The 23,962-nt window shown below is 34.5% G+C and overlaps 2 long non-coding RNA genes across 3 annotated transcripts; both read right to left on the bottom strand.

Moving 5' to 3' along the window:
- Nucleotides 1–496: 496 nt before the first annotated feature.
- LOC149794859 (uncharacterized) lies at nucleotides 497–23,308 on the bottom strand. 2 transcript variants are annotated; one of them, XR_016422069.1, is made up of 3 exons: nucleotides 23,276–23,308; nucleotides 1,502–1,799; nucleotides 497–1,032 (listed from the first exon to the last, which is right to left on the bottom strand). It is a non-coding gene; the product is annotated as an uncharacterized LOC149794859 (long non-coding RNA). The 2 variants fall into 2 exon arrangements; XR_016422068.1 differs by lacking the exon at nucleotides 23,276–23,308 and adding an exon at nucleotides 3,894–3,961.
- On the bottom strand, nucleotides 18,850–20,585 carry LOC149794860 (uncharacterized). The gene is made up of 2 exons (XR_016422208.1): nucleotides 20,387–20,585; nucleotides 18,850–19,589 (listed from the first exon to the last, which is right to left on the bottom strand). It is a non-coding gene; the product is annotated as an uncharacterized LOC149794860 (long non-coding RNA).
- Nucleotides 23,309–23,962: the final 654 nt, after the last annotated feature.

The following is a 23,962-nucleotide window of genomic DNA, read 5'->3' as shown; positions in this document are numbered from 1 at the left end:
ACGAGTTGTCTTTCCTGCCCTTGATGATTTATTGTTGCATAATTATATCTATCTATGTCAGTCTACAAATATAAATCAAAATCATCCTCAAACTCTAGAAAACGATGAATTCGAGACAACGTGAACATTTCTAGGACTACGCTTACTTGACAGTTAAATTAAATGGTTAAAATGATGTCCTGGAAACGCATAAAAAGATGGAGCTTCCACGTGTACTTCCGTCGGAGCTTCTTTGCCCGTTTAATTATAAATGTTTTGCATAGCGATGATGTCATATTCATTTTCCCATGCGGTCAAGTTAATATTGAACTTTGCTTCCTTTGGTTTCTAAGTGAACTTACGATGAACGTGTAATCTATTTGCAACAAGCTCATTCATTTGCAAATAATGATACATATTTTCACAATATGATTACTTTGCTAATATAGTGTATCGTTAATGTAACTCGCACATTATGTAGGGGAGGGAAGTACATAAGCAACTAGCCCTGGTTTCCAAATCTTTATTTTATTTACTATTTACAATTTTGTGAACGATCTAGCAAATGGATAGTTATAAAATTAAATTGGAAGGTACACCTGTCTTGGTTATTAAAGTTCGTGGCATAGGTCATCAGGATAGTTCGGTGTGTGACAATGTAAAATAAGAAAAATGCCGCAAATTCCAGAGACAATATTGGAATAAAACCTTTACAGGAAATACAAATCATGTAATAATAAGACCGTTAGAATTATGTTTGTTTATGTTCAAAATATCATTATAAAAGTTATCTTATAACCAGGTCTTATTTAGTTAAAGAATATATAACTTACAGAAATATAGGTATAGCAAGAGTAAACACGCAAAAAGGATTTATGTTGACTTTTATTTTGAAGCACTTTGACCACTTAATTTTGGCTATGTCCTGCCAGAGAAATGGGAGCTAAATACATATCCCAAGGACACACTGAAGAAGTCTACCCGGGCATTGAATCTCCGATCATTGAATTTTGAGTCCGAAGCTCAGCTACTAGAGCTATTGCATCTACCCTGCTGAAAGATGATAACGAGAAATATTACTACCATGCTTACGCAAAGTATGATGAAAATGAATAATACATCATCAAAGATATAAATTAAGTAATGGCCACATAATTATTAGGACATAGTCATTATGTAATTTACACAGAGACATTTGTTTCTTGAATATTCGTTTATGTACAATCAAAAATACAAAATAATCTTCTTGCAGTTTGTGGATACAATTTGCTTGATATTTCTATGTATATTTTCCTATAAAGTGAAATTTAGTGGCATTCTTTCTCAAGTTGATTGTCGTTTAATTGTCATTCTTAATGTTGTTATTTGTCACTTATTCAGTAGAATTCCGATGAAACATTTGCAAGGTATTCAGCAATGCTTTCACTTGCTCCGCTGTCAGGTACGATGTAAGCATGCTATCCTTCTTACCAATTTATTATGTACATCAGATGTATAATAGTTCTTAAAGGCATTAACTTACTATATCAAAATATGCTTCTATAAATGTATTTTCTTGCTGATGCAGTCACAGATTTCACCAACACAAATCAGACCCGTTTCTAAGCAAAGTTTAATCAGCTGGCTCCAGATGATATTATTAGGCGCGCGCACTGGAAATGGAACACACCGACCGTATTTCCTCAAGTAGACACATTGGGTTGCCACGTCTCCACTGGGCCTTGCGGTGACAGTAAGTATTACAGTCAGAATACAAGTAATCACAAAGAATTTCTTTGTAATGATCATTTGACTGACTTTCATTTTCTTCTCTTGCAGTTCTGGACAAAGACAATATATATATATATATATATATATATATATATATATATATATATATATATATATATATATATATATATATATATATATATATATATTATCTTGTGGGTAAGCAACCTTTTTACCTTGAAAACAAACTACATATTCAACTAATAAAGAAAATACAACATAGTATTGTCTCCCACACAAGATCCTCTTCACTTAAGATATATGTGCATTAAAAATCATCACCTTACACGAAGGGGGAATCAAGCCTTCAAGAAGGCAAGGGCTGGTTAACATGTCCGTTTACGTCCTAAAGACTATGTGGTCACGCTATGGACACATGCCCTTAAGTTGAACTATTACGTATTCAAACATCAGCCAATGCTTTTAAAGAATGAACGGAATTGTAATCAGCATTAAAATAACACATTTGTATATCATAGGAACTCTTGATCAAAAACTCTCCAATGAGGCACCCTAAGGGGCTGTAGACTATTACAGATTAACCGTTAGATATATACTCGAACAGATCCACTACGCCAGCAACTGAGAAATATTTATTTTAATTTCCCAATAACTCTCAGCATATGATTAAGTCTGCTTTCGAGTAATTAAAGAAGTTAAATTTAATTTTTATTACCCCCTTTACGTTCCTGGAATGGAACACATACACTGACCTAACATGCGAACCACATTATTCTTTCCAGCAAATGCTGAAGTCCAACATCTAAAATTCCTTACGGCAGGCTACAACCTTCTCATGACACATTTAATTTAATACCTTTTCCCCATACAACGTACCAGCTAATCGTATATACGTACAGTATATTGTCTTATATGATGCTGATTCTCGACACGTTCAGTTTTCTTCCGTTGTCCAAAGCTTGGAACTCGGTGGAAACAGTTTGATTCTCCGTGCGATCATCACTCAGTTCCACGGATGGTCTTTGCTTAATTGTATGCAATTTTGGATTAAACCTTGTGGAGGCTTTGAGGTCTTTAGGCATTTGAAATCTTGCCCCCCTCCCATCAAATTATCTCCCAATACGTTTTATCAATATTATATTGATCCGTTGTCGCGGGGCCCCTAGGCCCGTGCCTACTCTGCCCATTTCGTAATCCGGCACTGATTTTATGACATTTAGCTGATTTGACAATAATGCAAACTATGAATGGTATTTGCTCTCTTTAATGTCATTTTTAATCTTTCTCTTTGTTGTTTGTTTCTTTTATTCGTGCTTCGTTTCAAAACTAGTTTTGTGGTTGATTCCTTCTTGAATAAACATGTGAAATGTTCAGGTTTACTTCTCGGCTTCTGTGTTTGGTGTTTATACTGTATTTGTCCTTCTGAAGATCTTCATTGTTTGCTCAGTTTTGAAATGTTGGGAAATTATTGTAAATGAGTCGCCACCAGTATATATATATTATAAATATATATATATATATATATATATATATATATATATATATATATATATATATATATATATATATATATATATATATATATATATATATATATATATATATATATATATATATATATATATATATATATATATATATATATATATATATATATAGATGCTAACAAAGTTGTGCGTTCGTGAATAGCATATCATATTTATAAATATAAATAAATATGTATATATATATATATATATATATATATATATATATATATATATATATATATATATATATATATATATGTTCAAAAATCGCTGGTATTATACAACCCTCACTCACCCGCATATATATATATGATGATATACAACATTACACCCTTATACACACATGTAAGATTTCATCTCTATCGAGAAATCACATGACATTTTATCACAAATATAAATTTTGAAATTGTTTTTAGGACAATCAAGACACAGAAAATATATGGACTGGTCTTCAGCTGACAGTATAAGAGAAATAATTGCTGCAAATGAAATAGCAAAAACAGCCCTCTTTAAAGACTATATAATTATACTGTCTTCTCGTTTCTTCGTGCTTTTTAACCTATTAATACATTCCCTTTTAAAGCGTCTTTATATAAAATATATTAACTAGATCCTTAATTTACATGCCTAAAACTCGTTCCAGATATGACTTACCGATCGTATGATGCGTACAAGTGAAATGATCAAATGAAATGAGAATGCCATTGATGTGCCCAGCCGCCGTTGAGACATTTACGTCATTTCTATTTTAAGTAATCGAGGTTTCAAGCATCACTTGATGGTGTATAATAGATCGACTACGGATGCAATTCACATCCGTGATTTTCACAACGGTTCCGTATACGGGCGTGCTACATACAGCGTAGTATTTGCCCTTTCTTCCTGCGAAAATTATAAGATCTGCCTTGGCACAATGAAACATTTTATAATAGATTATTAGTTGACAATAGAATCGAATAGCAAATGTTTATTTTCCGGTGATGAACGGTGTCCGGGATCTGACCATTTTAACTATTGTATCAATGCTTTGTCAGTGAAGAGAGATGTCTGTAAGAAGATAATATACTGGGTGAGTGGTGGGATGGGGGTGAGAAAGTGATGAAGAAATCCGCCATCTGACATAAAAGTGACGGTCATAATAAATCAACAGATGCTTCTTACTTTCCAAAACTTGACACCTAAACTTCTTAGTCACACCTTTAAGCATGCAATATGACAAATCCATGTGTAGGTCCGTATATAGTCAACATTTTCATTCAACAGGAAATCAGTAATTCAGTCAGTTATATTTACAGAAATTATTCTTCGACTTCAATGGAAAATCCTATGTTAAAATTCTCCAAAGTTGTATCAAGCTCGTAAATCATAACATTGTTGGCACGAACGGGAAATCATATGCTAAAATTACCCATAGGTTGAATATAGAGATGTTATTATGGGGTCAACATGTTGATAGGGTCAAATCAGACAATCAATCAGACAATATCAGGAAAATGAAAACGTTCTTTGATATCCCAGTAACCTCATTCGCTCACACCACACTGAATACGTCCAAAGGCGTGATTCGCTGCCGTGACTTGGCTGGAGTCACCGACGCTGACATCATCGAAGGAATGAAAGATGAAGGTGTCACTGCAGTCCGACGAATACGTATTAAACGTAATAACAATCTGCAGGACACCAACACCATTGTACTCACCTTCAACAAGCCAACTGTACCCAAAGTGGTAAAAGTTGGCTTTTTGCAAGTAAAGGTAGAGATTTACATTCCCAACCCCCTTCGGTGTTATAAGTGTCAAAAATACGGCCATCACGAAGACCGCTGCTCCAAGAGCCAAATATGTGGCCGATGCGGAGACAATGCTCATCAGGAATCTGATTGTAGAGCAACTCCGCATTGTGTCAACTGCGGAAAAGAGCACCACGCAAATTCCAAGGATTGCGATACCTGGAAACAGGAGAAGGAAATTCAGAGGGTAAAATACACAAATAATATTCCCTATCCAGAAGCCAGAAAAATTGTACAGGCAAAAACAGCCCATCCTGGCCCATCCTTCTCCACTGTAGTGAAGAGCAATCCTAAAACAACGAAGGACGCTCAAACACAAACAGAAGCACCCGATTCAACACCAAATTCAAACACCCCCCATTACCAAGCACAGAAAAACACGGCATCTACTCAGACTACATTTAATAATACCCAACAACCTAAATCACCAAAGAGTAAAAAATCTCACGGAAACAGACAACAAAAGGGGTCAGATGACCCCATCAAACTTTATAACAGGTTTGGAGACATCGAGAGCATGGATGCAGAAGAATCTGCTCCATGCGCTCAAGGGAACTCCAGACCTACAAACAAAAAATTCACCCCCGTACTTCCTCCAGAGAAATAACAAAACAAATTCCCTCTGCGAAAGGTCTAACCTAGCTCCACAATCTTTAATTTAAATTTATAATGAAAAACACTATCATACAATGGAATTGTCGAGGACTTAAAGCAAATTACAATGATCTTCTCCTGCTTTTAAACGAACATGATCCTGCGGTACTATGCCTTCAAGAAACCTTCTTGAAAGATACGGACAACATCACATTTAAAAACTACTCCCTGTTTAACACCTGCTCTCCAAATGTTGATAGGGCATCAGGAGGAGTTTCTGTTATTGTGAACAACAGAGCTCCTCATAGTTTCATTCCTTTAAACACCAATTTACAAGCCATTGTTGTAAGCGTCACTCTACATCGAGTGATTACATTTTGCTCTATTTATTTACCACCAAACACTAACCTAGTACCAAACGAACTCGATAATCTTGTTCAACAGCTTCCCGCACCCTTTGTTTTACTCGGGGATTTTAATGCCCATAACATTTTATGGGGATCGAATCATGTAAGTGACAGAGGTCACAAAGTTGAAGACTTTAGTTCTAGACACGATCTGTGTCTATATAATACCAAAACACCTACATATTTACACCCAGGCACGGGTACATACACATGCATCGATTTGACAATTCGTTCTCCTTCGCTGCTTTTGGACTATGAATGGAAGGTCGCTGATGACCTTCACAGCAGCGATCACTTCCCAATCTCCTTTGTAAATCATAACTCTACAATTGATGAAATAATTCCACAATGGAATTTAAAGAAGGCCGACTGGGCCAAATTCGAAACACTCTGTAAAACCAGGCTGAATGAGGATACAGTTTTCAATGTTAACAACCCCATTCAGCATTTTACATCTATTTTAACCGACATTGCAGAAGAATCTATCCCCAAGTCCTCAGCAAACTGTAAAAGAACCCTAAAACCTTGGCTCACTAAGGAATGTAAGGAAGCCATACGGCAACGCCGAGAAGCCTTGAAAAAATTTAACAATCATCCGACGCCCGAGAATTTAAGTAAATATCGTATTCTCCGGGCCAAAGCTCGCCGCACAATCAAAGAAAGTAAACGAGCATCATGGATGAAATATGTTTCCTCTTTAAACTCTCGTTCCTCAATTAAGAAAGTTTGGGACACGATCCGAAAAATAAACGGAAAGAGAAAACACAATTCTTTCCGACATCTAAAAGTGAACAATAACAATCTTAGCTCAAAACGTGACATAGCAAATGTTCTTGCTGATACATTCTCTAAAACTTCGTCATCATCTAATTATTCCGAAGCCTTCCAAAAATTGAAAACTCAAAAAGAAAAGTCACGTTTAAAATTCACATCCAACAACTCGGAAAGCTACAACCAGCTGTTTTCACTATCAGAACTTATGGAGGCTTTAGACAAGGCCCATGATACTTCCGCTGGGCCTGACACAATACATTACCAGTTTTTAAAACATCTTCCAGAATCATCTTTAACATCTCTTTTAAAACTCTTCAATGATTTATGGATTACTGGTAACCTACCTAAAATATGGAAAGAAGCAACAGCAATACCAGTTCCCAAACCCGGTAAAGATAGTGAAGATCCTACCAACTATCGACCTATTGCACTCACAAGCTGCATGTGCAAAACAATGGAACGAATGATCAATTCTCGGCTTGTATGGTACCTGGAAACTAACAATTTAATATCTCCTTTCCAAAGTGGCTTTCGTTATGGACGGAGCACCAACGATCATCTGGTTAGACTAGAAACATTCATTCGCGATGCATTTATCAAGAAAGAACATTTAGTAGCGGTTTTCTTTGATTTAGAAAACGCCTATGACACAACATGGAAGTACGGGATACTAAAAGACCTGCACGATCTAGGTCTAAAAGGCCGTCTGCCCTCTTTCATATCCAACTTCCTCTCCGACAGAGAATTCAAGGTACGAGTGGGCTCTACTCTCTCAGATTTGCACGAGCAAGAGATGGTTGTGCCCCAGGGCAGTATTTTATCTGTGACACTTTTCAATATCAAAATTAATAACATCACCAAGTGTTTGACTCCTGGTGTGGATTGCTCACTATATGTTGATGATTTTCTCATATGTTATCGGTCAAAGCACATGCATACAATTGAAAGACAACTACAGCAAAATATCAACAAGATTCAAAATTGGGCTAGTACGAACGGTTTCAAATTCTCGAAATCAAAAACGGCATGTATGCATTTCTGTCAATTACGACGACACCACGATGAACCTAAACTCACGCTGGACGGAACACCTATTCCAGTTGTTGAGGAAACAAAATTTTTGGGTATTATCTTTGATAGAAAACTGACTTTTATTCCACACCTAAAAAACTTGAAAGCCAAATGCTTAAAAGCACTTGACCTACTTAAAGTAGTAGCGCACACTGACTGGGGTGCTGATAGAAAAGTCATCCTGAATTTATATAGAACGTTTATTCGCTCCAAACTAGACTATGGTTGCGTTGTGTATGGTTCTGCCAGAAAATCGTATCTTAAAATGCTTGATCCAATTCATCATCAGGGAATAAGACAGGCTCTGGGAGCATTTAAAACATCCCCGTGTGAAAGCCTTCTAGCTGAGGCGAATGAACCACCGTTATCGCATCGTAGAGAAATGCTTTCCGCACAGTATGCTCTCAAATTAAAATCAAACCCTCTGAATCCTGCTTTTTCGGCTGTTTTTCAACCCAAATACAAAACTTTATACGAAAATAAACCAAACGCCATACCTTCCTTTGGCATTAGAATATCATCCAGCCTTGACACTACAAATATAGATCTTTCAAAAATTCAGAAAACATCCATCTCCGAAACACCACCCTGGCTAATTAAACAACCAAAAGTACGTTTTACGCTACACGATGGAAAAAAATCCGAAACAAACCCTTCTATCTTCCACAACTCTTACCATGAACTCCTCACCGAATTTAAAAACTACACGAGAATTTACACTGATGGATCAAAGGATGAGGAAAAGGCTGCTGCAGCCTTTGTTTGTGGAAATCACACAACGCAAGTTCGCTTACCAAATGGAGCATCAATTTTTACAGCCGAAATCAGAGCAATTGACCTTGCTCTGCAACATATAGAAAAGAACCGTATTTTAAACAGTATCATCTTCTCCGACTCGCTATCAGTACTCCAGTCACTACACAATAGAAAACTGGAGAACCCATTATTAAAAAACATACTCGTCAAAAATACCGAGCTGAGTGTCTCCCACAATATAATATACTGTTGGTTACCTAGCCACATTGGTATTAAAGGTAACGAAAAAGCAGATCGCGCTGCTAAAATGGCCCTTTCTCAAGGACCATCTGATTTTGAAATACCATGTACTGATTTTAAACCTTGTATCAGAAAGCTCTTACGTCAGAAGTGGCAGGCATCATGGAATGATGCTGTAAATAACAAACTTCATGCAATCAAACCAACTCTAGCAGAATGGACTCCTTCCTACAGAACCATTCGTAGGGAGGAGGTAGTCATTGCAAGAATCCGAATTGGTCATACTTATATCACCCACACCCACATACTAAAAGGTGAAGACCCACCAGAGTGCGTTTCTTGCAATGAACCATTCACTGTCAAGCACTTTATGATAGAGTGTTTTGACCTACAACCTACGCGCGATCGTTATTACGTTGTGCATGACATGAAAGAACTTTTTGATAATATAAACATCACTCGTATTATCGAGTTCTTGAAAGCCGTAAATATTTACTCTAAACTCTGACTTTTATGCTATCACCTTGTGCAGTTTTATGCAATATACATACCGTCCCATTTTAATACCTATTCATCTTTTTTACATCTCCCGTTGATCGGGAAGCTTTATTTTGCACCGTTACCATCTTACAGTTTTTAATTTCAACCATTTGTTCTTTTATATCGCTGGTCGATATAGAACCTTTTATAAGTTTTAAAAGATTATACAAGTAACACTTTGTTTGGCGCTAAATAGCCTAAAAGTGCTGATGCGCCGTTAAAAAAAAAAACAAACAAACAAATCTCAAGACCTATCTTGATAAACAAAAGGTAGAAAGTTTAGGAGATGCTTCTATTTCTCAGGAGTTAAGGTCATGGTCATTTTTTAAAAGAAATACATTTGTTGGGTGAAAAAATGTTTGATTTTATTGTGAATAATTATGAACCAGTCATGTCGAAAGGTTCTCTATCACTTTTCCAAGCTATGTACGCATGAATTGTTGATGAATCTACGGCTGTGAATTTATTTGGGAATAAAGCTTAAATTCAATTAAATTGTTTCTTGTAATGTCTTTTATTATTACGTCTTAGGTAGTTGAACAAATCAGCATATGATAAAAGGGTTACTGTATCTGTAATTTGAACTCGTGCAGTATTTTTCGAAAACTCGTTCTTATTTTTCCATACAATTGCAGTAACCTACAAATATAATCAAAATATTTTCAACATCCCCTTCAATTTAGTCAATGTAAAGGGCTGGACTATTTTAGTCAGATTTTCTCATGTATATAAAGCTATTCAGATTATTTCAGTGATATCTTTTCAACTATATAAGATGTTTACATATTACAAGAAGTGACGCTTTCCGTTTAAACAGTGTTCTACTTTTCAATGATTATAGGCCAAGGAAATGAGACTTTATTTATATTTGTATCCATCAAATATCCTGGATCTTGATTTGTTGGATAGAACTTGACAAGCAATTTAGTTTTTCAAAAAGATACTAGAAATATGTTTTCCCTTGGGTGTCCAAGAATATGATTTGACGGTTAAACTTTGTTACGCTGTTTCATTTTCTGAATATGAGCCACAGCGTATATATTTATTACACAATTACATATTTGTTATTACTTCTCCTGCCTGTAGGCCTAAAATGACTGGCACAATATTGGCATGGTATTCCCTGAATTTATTCTGACTATTACAGCAGCAAAACTGGAGCATTCCTTTCAGTTGAACCAATTAATATCAATTCCAATTTTGTTACCTTTTGGGGCTATCAAAAAAAAAAAAAAAAGAAAAGATAACGTATAAAAGACTTTCTGGAAAGCAACTTCTTATAAAACATTTTGTCTTCTAGTTATTATTAGTTTAAATTTTGTTATGAACTTTGCCTAAATATGTATCCTAATCGTGACCTGCATGGTTCATTGCTTCTGTGGCGCTAAAACTGTTTATTTCGATGATAAATTAGCCAGCCAACATAACTTTTAGATATGATTGGATATAGTACTCTAAACATGCTTGTGTTTTTTTTTTTCTTCTTAAGCGAAAACATACATTTGATGGAACAGTGTGAACTCAATGTAAATGTATCAGATTCTTATACACATGCAGTAAGACTCAAACACTTACACCGGTATTCGAGATATTGGCGTTAATTTACTTCAACAAGTTAAAGTCGGATCCATCATGTATACATATGAGATCTGTAACAAATATTCCACTGTATAAAACTCAAAAGAATAATTTTCAGCTATGTAACTTCATGTCCCCATTTTATAATGATAAAACATGAAAATATACGAGTGCAATGTAACAGGTTAATAAACTTCCTACGTCAAAGAAGCGGTCACCGTTGCACTCTTCATGATGTAACATTCTTTCGCATTCGACAAAAACAACTCATTGAAATATCAGATGATACTTCGACCTTTGTTTCCGTAAGTATGTGGTGTGTATTGAAATGATCAAAGAGACGCTGTATCGTTATGGATTGAGAAACATAACCAAAATTTGGACGTATTATATGATGGTGAGTTTAGAAGCATTATATTTGGATAACTTGAATTAATCTGTTTTGTTTTCCCCAGTAATGCTTGCCACTGTTTTGTTAACTGAAAGTGAGCATCATGGTGAAATCGGAACAAAATCGAATGTCGGGAAGGAAGGTGAGCCTCGACAACCACGAATAAAAATGTCTCACGAAAGAATGCCGAAAATTATAAAATTCAACTGATTCTGTTCTCATAGGATGCGATATTGCATTACACATTTTATGGAACCAGTCTCAGAACTTGCATTAACCAAAGCATATGTTATATACAATAAAATGAACAACGTTAACTTAAAATTCGATTAATATGTAATCTGTGCCAGAAAATGTCGTTTTCTATGAACATGTTGAGATAGTGCAAGTGTCGCAGTGCGATATTTCTGCTGGTGTGCTGTCGGTCTTGCTAACATGACAAATTCTATCTGTTAAATTGTTTTGTAGCACTACATTGAACAAAAACTAAAACATGTATTATAGAGATTATTTTGGGAGATCGCAACCTTGCAAGTAAGTTCTAAAGAAGTAAAATATCATATCAGTAAATTAAACTTTGAAATGATTAACTGTTCACTTCTTACCTAACTTTGACAGTCGATAACTGTTCAGTTCTAGCCAAACTTTGAAATTCGATAACTGTTCAGTTCTAGCCAAACTTTGAAATTCGATAACTGTTCAGTTCTAGCCAAACTTTGACAGTCGATAACTGTTCAATTCTAGCCAAACTTTGAAATTCGATAACTGTAAACTTATAGGCGATATGTGAAATTGCATAGCTTCTAATATAATTTTCAGTTGATTCGGTAATTGAAGTCTCAAAACATCTTCCGATTCTGCCTTTTTTAAACTGATAATATTCCCTTTAAAAGAAAGTTGTAAACACATTGTGATGCGTGGCGCCGAGCAATTGCATCTCGTACGGATACTGATAACAGCACGATCAATGCGTTGATCACACCTATTGTTCTTACCTTGATATGGAAAAGAAAGTAAATCTGTTCAACATACCCCAAACAAATTCAAGTTTAGTTTTGTTAAACAATAGTTATGGACCAAAGATATATATTGAATAAAAATACATATAAATCATTAAACAAGTGAAATAATGGTTTCAAACATGAGTTTGATTATTAACGTTTACTTCTGATCGACAGAAAGTCTTTTCCATTCTTACACAATTCTTTCAAATACGCAAAACGTTCAAAGTAGATTTTGTGATACAAATCTCAATCACATAGATCCGCAAGTGTAATATGTTATGTTTACTCAATGTTCTAATTTTAGGAAACTGAAAAAGGAAAGTAGCGTTTCAATGAATGTTTCCATTTAATTTCAAAAAGGAAGTTTTGATGAATCATACTTGACCTGGTGTTTCATAATCTTAAAATCAAAACGAAATAATTTGATGAATTAATTTTCTCCGAATATCATAGATGACGATCTGAGGTAGTAAAAGTATTACATTTTCAAATTTAAACCAAACTAATTATTATTAATCGTCGCAATTAGCAATGTATTCTTCTGATTTCCGCCTTTGTAGAATGTGTTATTGCAAACATTAATGGTAATATAAAAGTGTTCATTCCCATCAGACATAGAAAACTAAAGCTACGTATACTTGGTACATGTTTTAAAAGCCTAGTTAGCTGAAACATATTTTATTGTCACACAACGATACAGTGGGCTTGGACAAAAGGTTTAACTAGTTTAACCCTTTCGCAACAAGATACAGGTACTTAAATATATTGTTACCCGGCAACAAACAGTGTAGCACGAATATTGAATAAATGACTGAGAGAGAGAGAGAGAGAGAGAGAGAGAGGGTGGGTGGGTGGGTGGGTGGGTGGCACATTGGCTGCACTCGTGATTTGAATACGTTATTAAAAAGATCCGGTAAATATTGTATCTTTTGTATACACGATGTGGAGTTCTATACTTTCATTTGCACTGCCCACTTTCCAAAGCAGGAAATCCAAGCTAATAGTTAAATATGGCACTGAGAGTGATCTTGTTATCAGCCGTGTTCGTTGCCGACTATGTTTGGGAGAGAATATTAAGAAATGCTATGTGATTTTTATCCCATCCAAATTGAATTCGGTTAAGATAAGATTTTAACGTGCTTACAAAGTATCGCATTATAGTATGGACAATATATATATGGTTCGATGACTAAAACTATTCATTTAACTGGATTCGGTGTTTGGCAATTCTTTTTCCATGCAATTGAAGTCATGATACATTGGCAATCCTGTTCAAGATTGTTCGATGAGACCGCTATTGAGAATATAAAATTTAACCTTCCTGCATTTTCTAGGAGATCGGCATAGTGAGCAGCTTTGTTAGAACTAAAAATATTTCATTAGATGATGAGATTAGTTAAACAGCGAAAACAAAGACTCAAACATCCTGAACGTCTTGTATCTTTAATAAAAGTAAAATTTTAATATAAGTTTTAAAGTGAGTAGAGATTGTGATCAAGAAATAATAAATATCACGGGAAATTACCAATAATTATCTCTTTTATTGCCGGTATTTTAGTTCCATTATAATTATTCCCATGTATGGACCGTTTTTGTAATAACTCTTTGTGTTCCAATGTATAGACCTTTTCTTATTACTCTAAGTATTTCCATGTATGGGCTGTTTTTGCTATTACTTAAAATATTCCCATGCATAGAATGAATTTGTTTTTTCTTGCAATATTTTCCCATATGGACTGCTTTTGTTATTACTGCAATCCTCTCAAGTAGGAATGCTTGAAAAAATAAATTAACTGTTTGTTTGAGAATGATTTTATTGAACCAGGTAACATTAAATGGAGTTCTCCGTGTATTCTAGTGCTGAAATCAGATAATGTTTTCCGAATGTGCACTGTCTACATAAAAGTGAACACTGTTACCAAACGGATTCGTTTCCAGTATCAAGAATCGATGACTGCATTTACAAAATTGGATATACAAAATGTGTCACCAAGTTTGACCCGTTGAATGGATTCTGGCGAATTCCACTTACGGATAGAGCAAAAGAAATTTCGGCTTTTTCAACTCTGTATGGACTCTACCAATATACAGTGATACCATCTGGTATGACAATTCTACCTCAACTTTACAGCGTGTAGTACATCAATGATGTCATTATATACTGCGACACCTGGAAAGATCACATGGAAAATATTCGGAAATCCTTTGTCCGACTGAGTGAGCCAAATTCGACAATTCATTTAAATAAAAGTGGGTTTAGCCGAGCTTGTGTACATTGTTAGTACATATTGTTGGATTTGGTCAAGTTAAACTTGCATAAGTTAAGGTTAAAGATAGTTATGAATTCCCAGTGCCTATCAGTCGTTGATGATTTCCAATTAGATGTGTAATTAAATCGCCGAACAACTGGTTGACGAGTTGTTAAATCGTTGACAGATCATTTAACTGCGGGTGTAAACTTATCCATGTAGTTAAATTGCTGATTGATCGTTCAACTACTGGTGTAAATTTGCAAGTGTGGTTAAATCGCTGATAGAAAATTCAAGTAGTTGTAAACTTAGAGGTGTAATTACATCAAACAAACAAGTAAAACTGGCGATGGGCTAGTCAAAAGGCTAATCTAACATCGTATGAAGCTAGACAGCAATCACGTGACCCGGGGCCCTGAGTGGCCGAGTGGTCTAAAGCGCTCTACGTTACGGATCACTGCCGTCTCACCTCTTTCTGCGCCGGTTCTAGTCTCAGATTCAGCCAATGTGGGTATATGAGAAAGCATGCCAGTAGCTTCTCGTGGGTTGGTAGTCCTTTCCGGGGGGTTTCCTCTGTTTCCTCCTCCACCATTAATACTGGCCGCCATGTATAGCCTATCGTGTGCTGAAAAATGGCGTTAAACTCCAAAACAACAACAACAACAAAGCAATCAAGTGATCAATATAAATTTTCCGTCGGTGTCCTGCCATTACAAATGACAATCATGCTCATACATGAAAGTGAGAAATCTATTTTCTTACAGGCCTGAAGAAATAATTATGCATTCTTACAGGCCTGACGAAATAATTATGCTTTCGTACAGGCCTGACGAAATAATTATGCATTCTTACAGGCCTGACGAAATAATTATGCATTCTTACAGGCCTGACGAAATAATTAAGCATTCTTACAGGCCTGACGAAATAATTATGCTTTCGTACAGACCTGACGAAATAATTATGCCTACATAACTGGTGTTTTGATAAATATGGATACGGTTCGTGATTTTGATAAGACTCGTTGTGTGATGAAATGGAAAATATTTATGACAAATATGGTCATAACAGAAGTGTCCACTTCAGTGGGTGTTTCCATTTACAGTTGTATATGACTGATGTATATTACTGGTACGCACCATGAATGTACTTTTCCTCATAATAATGTTTTTTCGCATGAAGTATTTTTATTCACCATACTCACGACAGATGACTGATGATCTTTTCCTCATTACCCAACCATTTGATTCAGAAAACATTTAGTAAATTAATCCAGTCAAAGCTATCAATTTAAATATTTAATTTATTCCTAATCTAATAATGCTTCATGAATAAGATGTTGATAATTGATGGTAACTTTAACCGGACGAAATGCATGCATACAAAAACAGGAAATCCGCGTTCAAAAAAGAATATTCTAATATATATCTAAATTCTGTACAATTTATATACGTGATTTGTAATTTGAAAAAACCCACCAATTTGCACCATTGTCGACTAGAACTATATTTGCCTAAAGAAAAAGTCTATATTAATAGTATATAAACTACTTTGCTTGTCAGAGAATATGTTTCCATATTTGGACATTTTCTCAGAAAAAAAGAGCAGAAATTGAGAATAAGCCGGATGCGGCCTTCTGCATGTCGAGAAAGGAAACTGGTTGGAATCCTACCATGTGATTAGTTCGGTTATTGTCTAATGTCATCGAGCATAATTCTTTAGGTCTCACTGGATAGTTTCGTATTTTGACACCCCACTAATTTTTAAGGTAGAAGGCATGAAGCTAATTATCACAAGCCTAGCATTTATAAATTCACACATAAGCTAAATCTATAATGTGGTTTAGATTTACTTTGAGTTAGGCTTGGAAATAGGTTGGCTTGTTGGTGACTGCCTGTCGCAGGTATATTTGCATTGGAGATCAAATACGTAACTTGGGCTGCAAATGAGCTGTCGACTTGGCTTACGTATTTATGTGTGTCTGCTACAGAGGTAAATATCTAAAAATCTAGATGGTCGAGGGGTGATGAAAAGTAAGCTAATTTGTTATAGTACTAGTGAACTTTATTCATGCATAAGGCACATGCTGATTCTTTTAGCTGCCTTGTCACAGAAAAATATTAAACATAGCTATTTCTTGTCAAAAATGAATGTAAAATTTAGGGGTTGGTGGCAGTGTTGGTTCAGTATAAAAACCACCAGTTGCACCAGGAATTAACCTGATTACTGCAGTCAAAATCTCACATGTATGCTTTCTACAAAAATCATTAGTTTGTTTTTATTTGTATCTTCAGTGCAAAATTATTCTCATTTTTCTGTAATTGGTCATTGTCCGATGAAAATTCACCAGATAAACTGTCCAGTGAGACCTTACTCCAAATGCGCGGGTACAACGTGACCTATTTTAGTTGCTGCGTCGCAAAGCACCAAATAATAAATATACACTGATGTATTAAATCGTATAAAGGTTAGTGAAATATTTAGCCCAGCCCAACACTACCAGCTATTTACATACCTACATCAGATGAACCTGATTATTTAGTTACTTCAAAACGTTTTGCACATCATTTTCTACTATCTCTCTTGATAGTTTAGAGTGCAATGTCCTTGAGCAAATAATTTTTATTTTCTCTGTACCTTGACGAAGATCCTGAGATGATGTACTCTCATTTCACTCTTCTCTAGAGCCATTTACATACGAAGAAAAGCTGCTCTGTCAATACTGTAACAATTTGGTCCATGACCTAACGGACAACCTCTTCAAGATCCATCAATGATAGCAGACCATCTGCAAATATCAACTCGTCAATTTTAATATTTGAATCAACAGAATTCAAAGTCACATAGTTTTGTCCAAATTAGAGACACTTTTATACAGCTGTATATTTTCATCACTATATAGACTTTTTAAAAAGTTGTATCTTTTGACAGTCATCACTATACGATCTTTTAAAAGTTGTATCTTTGACGGAATCATCACTATACAATATTTCAAAATTTTATAAAACCTTGTATCATTTTTATTATTCGCTGATTGTATTTGTTTAGCAGGAGAAGAGGTGAAGAAGCAATATGTCTTTCTAGAGAGACACGGACGTCGTGTTCTTGTCTTACCGACTGACAATAGAATATATTTCTATTATCAATGACATTAAATTATAACAAAAAAAGGATGGGCATAATGGATATCCTGTTGAAAATGTGTGTGTATGTGCGTCTGAGTTGAATAAAAATTTAGTAGGTACATCTATACTATTGTATGATTTAATGTCAATGATGTACATAAATGGCAGTGTGTATGATATACACTAGAATAAAAGAACATAAGTTCATTTGCAAATAATGGAAGTCTCTTTAAATTCTGGATAATCTAGTTGTAGTCACTCATAACCTCAGTTCTAAGTAAAATATTTTAGGTGGGCAATATAATTGGCTTCAATCTTTCATCTTAGATTCATTCACAACTTGAAAAGCACACGAAATACTCACGAAACTTATCTACAAAGTCACTTTTATTGGGGCAGAAGGAAATTTAAAATTGATTACGCTTCACTTGCAGTTCACTTAATCAAGAAATACAGCTGAGGCAGCCACAAATGTGAAAGGTGCAATACAATTTAGTATCCATTGAATAACTACATACAAACTTACCCTCATCTAAAAATGACAACTGCTTCAAGCCCTCCCTATCTCACAGTTCTGAATTCAACAGATTTGTACGCTATTACTTGTTATACCTTGTATGATGTTCACTTAATCAACATTTATCTAAAACACAAAGATAATCGGATCACCACTTTGTCGATGTTGAACTGTAGAAAGCACAAAAGCTAATTTTTAACTTGTATTTATTACCTAGAACAAAGCATGCAGCTGTTTTTCTGTGGCTAAGGAATGGCTGGTGAAAAATGTATTGAGGAATGGTAATGTCTGCAAAAACAAAGTTTGGTGGAGGTAGAGCTCAGTGGTTGGATACTGTCTATAAAACGTTGTATGTGGCTTGTGAGAGGGTAGGGCATTGCATGAAAATTTGCAATGATGGAGTAGCGTTTGGTTGGTGGGACTGTAATGTCAGAATACCATAAAGCCTTATGCAGGAATAAGTTTAGAAACAAGTCATGGAGAAAATTAATTAAATGATTGTTTCATTGTTAGATGAAATATTGTATGGAAATGGCTAAGCGATAGAATACGTGCATAGAAAATGAAAGATACAAAAATAAAAACATAAAAACATTTATTACATATTAGACTCTGAAGTAGTTAAACATAAATAGATATGTTTTTTCTCTCACAACGTTGAAGATATAATGTACAAAAACAATGACTGTCTCAACATCGTCAAACACACATGAAATGGATATCATAAATATAATGAGCTTAATTACAATGCATACAATAAATAATAGCCAATAACAATTATTAATAAAAGTTCCAAACTCTTAGATTTTCATAGACACCTTCATTTTGGGTATGTAGGCATGGCAAATTTTGTCATTGGTAAGTTTTGGAATATTGCTGAATATTGTCCCCACAACACATATCCTGTTCATTCTGTGTCGGATCATACTGGTATGAAGTCGTTTGCATTTGCTGTATTAACGTGTATCTTTGAGGAAGATTAGGCTTTGAAACTTGATCTTTAGAATTCGATGTCAGGAAAATTCTGTACTCCGTCATAAACTGTTTTCTTAGAATGTTTCCTATGTATGTATTCTACTATGGCAGTCACATATTTCGGCCACACAATTCAACTCTGTTTCTGAGCAAAGCTTGATCCTATGAACCCAGTAGGGTTTATTTTCATTGCGCACTGGGAAAGGAACACACCGTCCTTCTTTCGGGGAAAAGACACATTGCTTCCTCACGTCTTCCCTTGATCTCGCACCGACGACGATCACTATCATCATGATACAGAATATGCTCATTTGTTTCACTTCCATTTTCTTGTTTTGGAATTCTTAAAAAAACAAAAGAAGAGAAAATAACTATCATGCAATACGCCTATACTTAGAAAATTATTCTTGAGTTATCTAGATCATATACAAATTTACGAAAGTAAAATGATTTTTGTTATTAACTGAAGTGCTTAGCAAAAGGAAATGGTTGGGATGGAGGGCGAGATACAGTCGGAAACAGCCTGAAACAACGGAACGTTTACTAGAGTAAATTTACATAACAGATTGATGGTTACAGTTATACGTTAGAAACGATTAAAATGCAGGTCCATCTGGGGCTCTCAGCACTGGGATCTTACCAAGGATTATATTCCACATGTCCGCTATATGACTGTTCCCGCCCCTGCTTAGTTAGTACTAGTTCCAAACTAAATAGACGATTCCCTATCCTGCTGGAAAGTCCTTTCGGTTAAAGCTAGGAAACACTCATCTAGGTTTTTAATTAATAACAAATGAACATGTTTAATAACTTGAGACGACTCTCAACTTCATATCCCATCTGCTTCACAGATAGATAATTGGGTTAACTGCGTATTATAATGTTGATAGAATCATTTTATGGATGAAATGCATTTTCTGACTAGATATAAATTGCTGGTAGGCAGGCATGTGAAAAGAAATCTCCCGAGACTACAATCACAGCATTTTATGCTAATATAGTGGTACATGCCTTTTCAAAATTCTACAACATTAATAAATAAGATCGAAGTACTAGCGGGTAATTTGTCGAATATTACGGGAATAAACGAGTGGCACATCGCAATACTTAGATGTATATGTTGTTGTATATTACACTTACCGTATGTTAGATGCTTCACACCTCGCTAGAAGGAAAGATATACGTCTGCCACTACTGCAGCTATCGTCGAGTATATATAGTGTTCAGCCTCCTCGTTGAAAGCATGGAATTTCTATGTTTAAATAGTGACTATACTTAGAGTGAAATGACATTGTCTGATTCATTGGACCCGGATGCCGCACGAGTAAGGAAATTCCCAAAAGTAATTGTCGCATAAAACAGTATATACTACTTCCTAAGATCGCAGTTAGTGTAACAGAGTAACAATCCCTGCTCCATTGGAATAAACAAATTGCAGTCCATGATTTAAATCGAATATCATCAAATGTAATCCTCTCGTCATAAGTGTCACGGCCGAACAGGGTCTACACAAGTCGCAGTTTGGCAGGTCTATCATGCAATTAATATAGTTGTAACCAAGTAGCGTTTAGTAACACTCGCTTTTTGCAACTTTCAACTTAGTTAGATTTCATAGTCAGAATTCCTAAGAGTGTGGGAATAAGGACGGCAACCACAACAATAATAAATTTAAAATTAAGTTCAATGATTTGGACAGGCATTTTTAATGTAGAATCTTGTTCATATTTAAGGAAGTTATTACTAGAGAAATGTAAGAAGTAGATCTAAGAACATGTAACAGCAATCGTGTACATGAACTTTACATTGGATTTGGAATGCTTCGCAGCCTGTGAGAAATCAGTCTCTGTGTCCATATATCTATGTGTCCTCGATTTCCTAAAACCATTTTCCAGGCCCAACATTTTATTGCCATATTCCTTTCACATAAAATTGTCACGAGGTATGGGTTCTCAACGAAATCATGACTTATCTTGACAATAATGAAAATGACATATCCAATTGACACTTCAGGAGAAATCATCTTCACATGATAACTTTGATATATATATGCTACTTTGTCCAAAGACACATCATATTTGCAAATGAAATCACAGATATAATATTTGAAATTATGTTTAGCAATATATATATATATATATATATATATATATATATATATATATATATATATATATATATATATATATATATATATATATATATATATATATATATATATATATATATATATATATATATATATATATATATATATATATTACATCGAAAAAGTCCATTTTGAGAGCTCCACTAGATAATGAGTAACGTGTACGACCGTGTATATTAATCTGTAGGGTAATGAGTAACGTATTCCACGGTATATTATTTGTCGGGTAATAGTAACGTATACAACATTATATCTATTTGTAGGGTAATGAGTAACGTATACAACAGTATATTTATTTGCAGGGTAATGAGTAACGTATACAATATTATATTTTTTGCAGGGTAATAGTAACGTTTACAAAATTGTATTTTTTTCAGGGTAATGAGTAACATATACAACAGTATATTTATTTGCAGGGTAATGAGTAAGGTATAGAACATTATATTTAGTTGTATGGTAATGAGTAACATATACAACAGTAATTTAACTTGTAGGGTAATGAGCAACGTATACTACAGTATATTTATTTGTAGGGTAATGAGTAACGTATACAACAGTATATTTATTTGTGGGGTAATGAGTAACGTATACAACATTACATTTATTTGTAGGGTAATGAGTAACGTATACAACAGTATATTAATTTGTAGGGTAATGAGTAACGTATACAATAGTATTTATTTGTATGGTAATGAGTAACGTATACAACAGTATATTAATTTGTAGGGTAATGAGTAACGTATACAACAGTATAATAACTGTAGGGTAATGAGTAACGTATACAACAGTATTTATTTGTATGGTAATGAGTAACGTATACAACATTACATTTATTTGTAGGGTAATGAGTAACGTATACAACAGTATATTAATTTGTAGGGTAATGAGTAACGTATGCAACAGTATATTTAATTGCAGGTAATGAGTAACGTATACAACATTACATTTATTTGTAGGGTAATGAGTAACGTATACAACAGTATATTAATTTGTAGGGTAATGAGTAACGTATACAACAGTATATTTAATTGCATGTAATGAGTAACGTATACAAAAGTATATTTATTTGTAGGGTAATGAATAACGTATACAACAGTATAATAATTTGTAGGGTAATGAGTAACGTATACAACAGTTTTTATTTCTATGGTAATGAGTAACGTATACAACAGTATATTAATTTGTAGGGTAATGAGTAACGTATACAACATTATATTTTTTTTGCAGGGTAATGAGTAACGTATATAACATTATATTTTTTTGCAGGGTAATTAGTAACGTATACAGCAGTATAATAATTTCTAGGGTAATGAGTAACGTATACAACATTATTTATTTGTATGGTAATGAGTAACGTATACAACAGTATATTTATTTGCAGGGTAATGAGTAACGTATTCATATATTAATTTGTAGGGTCGTTTTTACTGCGAAAAGTATGAACTGAGATTGGTTTTTCAAGGAGAACAAAACAAATGAGTTCATCGAAATTTAACTTTACGTGAGTTTCCTTTGGTCTGGCGCGTTTTACGGGACATTAGCGCTGAAGATTACGCCATGTCTGTCCAGGGAAGTAAAGTACATTGTATAAAGACACATCATAGTAGCGGATGAAATCACATATATAATATTTGAAATTGTGTTTAGTACAATTAAATCAATTATAAAATGTATGGACTGGTCTTCGCTTGACAATATAAAAGAAATAGTTGTTGTAAAAGATACACCAAAACCAGTCATCTTAAAATAGCCTGTATATTGTGTTCTCTTTTCTTCATGAAATGTTAGCTATTAAAAAATTGACTTTTAAAGCGTCATAATACTATAGATATTAACCAGATCCTTAACTGACATGCTTCAAACTCGCTCCAAATATGACCTACCAATCGTATGATGCGTACAAGTCAATTGATGAATTGAATGAGAACGCCATTCATGTTCCCATCCGCCTTTGAGAAGTTTACGTCATTTCTATTTTAAGAAATTGAGTTTTCAAGTATCACTTGATGGTGGATAAGTATGTTGAGTTCAGATGCTACTCACATCCGTGATTTTCACACCAGTGAGTTCCGTATAATTAGCGTGCTACATATACCACTGTATTTACCCTATCTTTCTGCGAAAACTATAAGTTAAGACCTGTCCTGTCGTAAATCCATGCCTCGGTCCATATATAGAAAACATTTTCATTTTTATTTTCAACAGGAAATCAGTAATCTATTCATATATAATATCGATGCAATGTTAATAGATCAGCAGTCCATAACTGAAAATAAGTTTATTTTCCTTTAAATCAATATTCATAACAATACTTATTCATGCTTAACAGGTTATATTTTTGCATGAAAGCTTCATAAAGTGTCCCATCATTCGCTCGACACTCCCGAAATATTATTTTATGCTCATCTTTGCTTAAGTTCAAGGAATCAATATTGCAGTGTGGTTACGTAAAGATGATGCAGTGATAGACTAAAATATTTAGCAATAATGACACTATCTTGTAAGGCAATACAAATTGGATGGGAATAATAGTTTATCGCGAATTAATTGAATCCCAAAGAAGAGTAATA

The sequence above is a fragment of the Sinohyriopsis cumingii genome, chromosome 7 (assembly GCF_028554795.1).
Source record: "Sinohyriopsis cumingii isolate HCF-2022 chromosome 7, ASM2855479v2, whole genome shotgun sequence".
Taxonomy (NCBI): domain Eukaryota; kingdom Metazoa; phylum Mollusca; class Bivalvia; order Unionida; family Unionidae; genus Sinohyriopsis; species Sinohyriopsis cumingii.
Note: the sequence above shows the minus strand (reverse complement) of the source record. Positions and strands in the feature narration are given on the sequence as shown.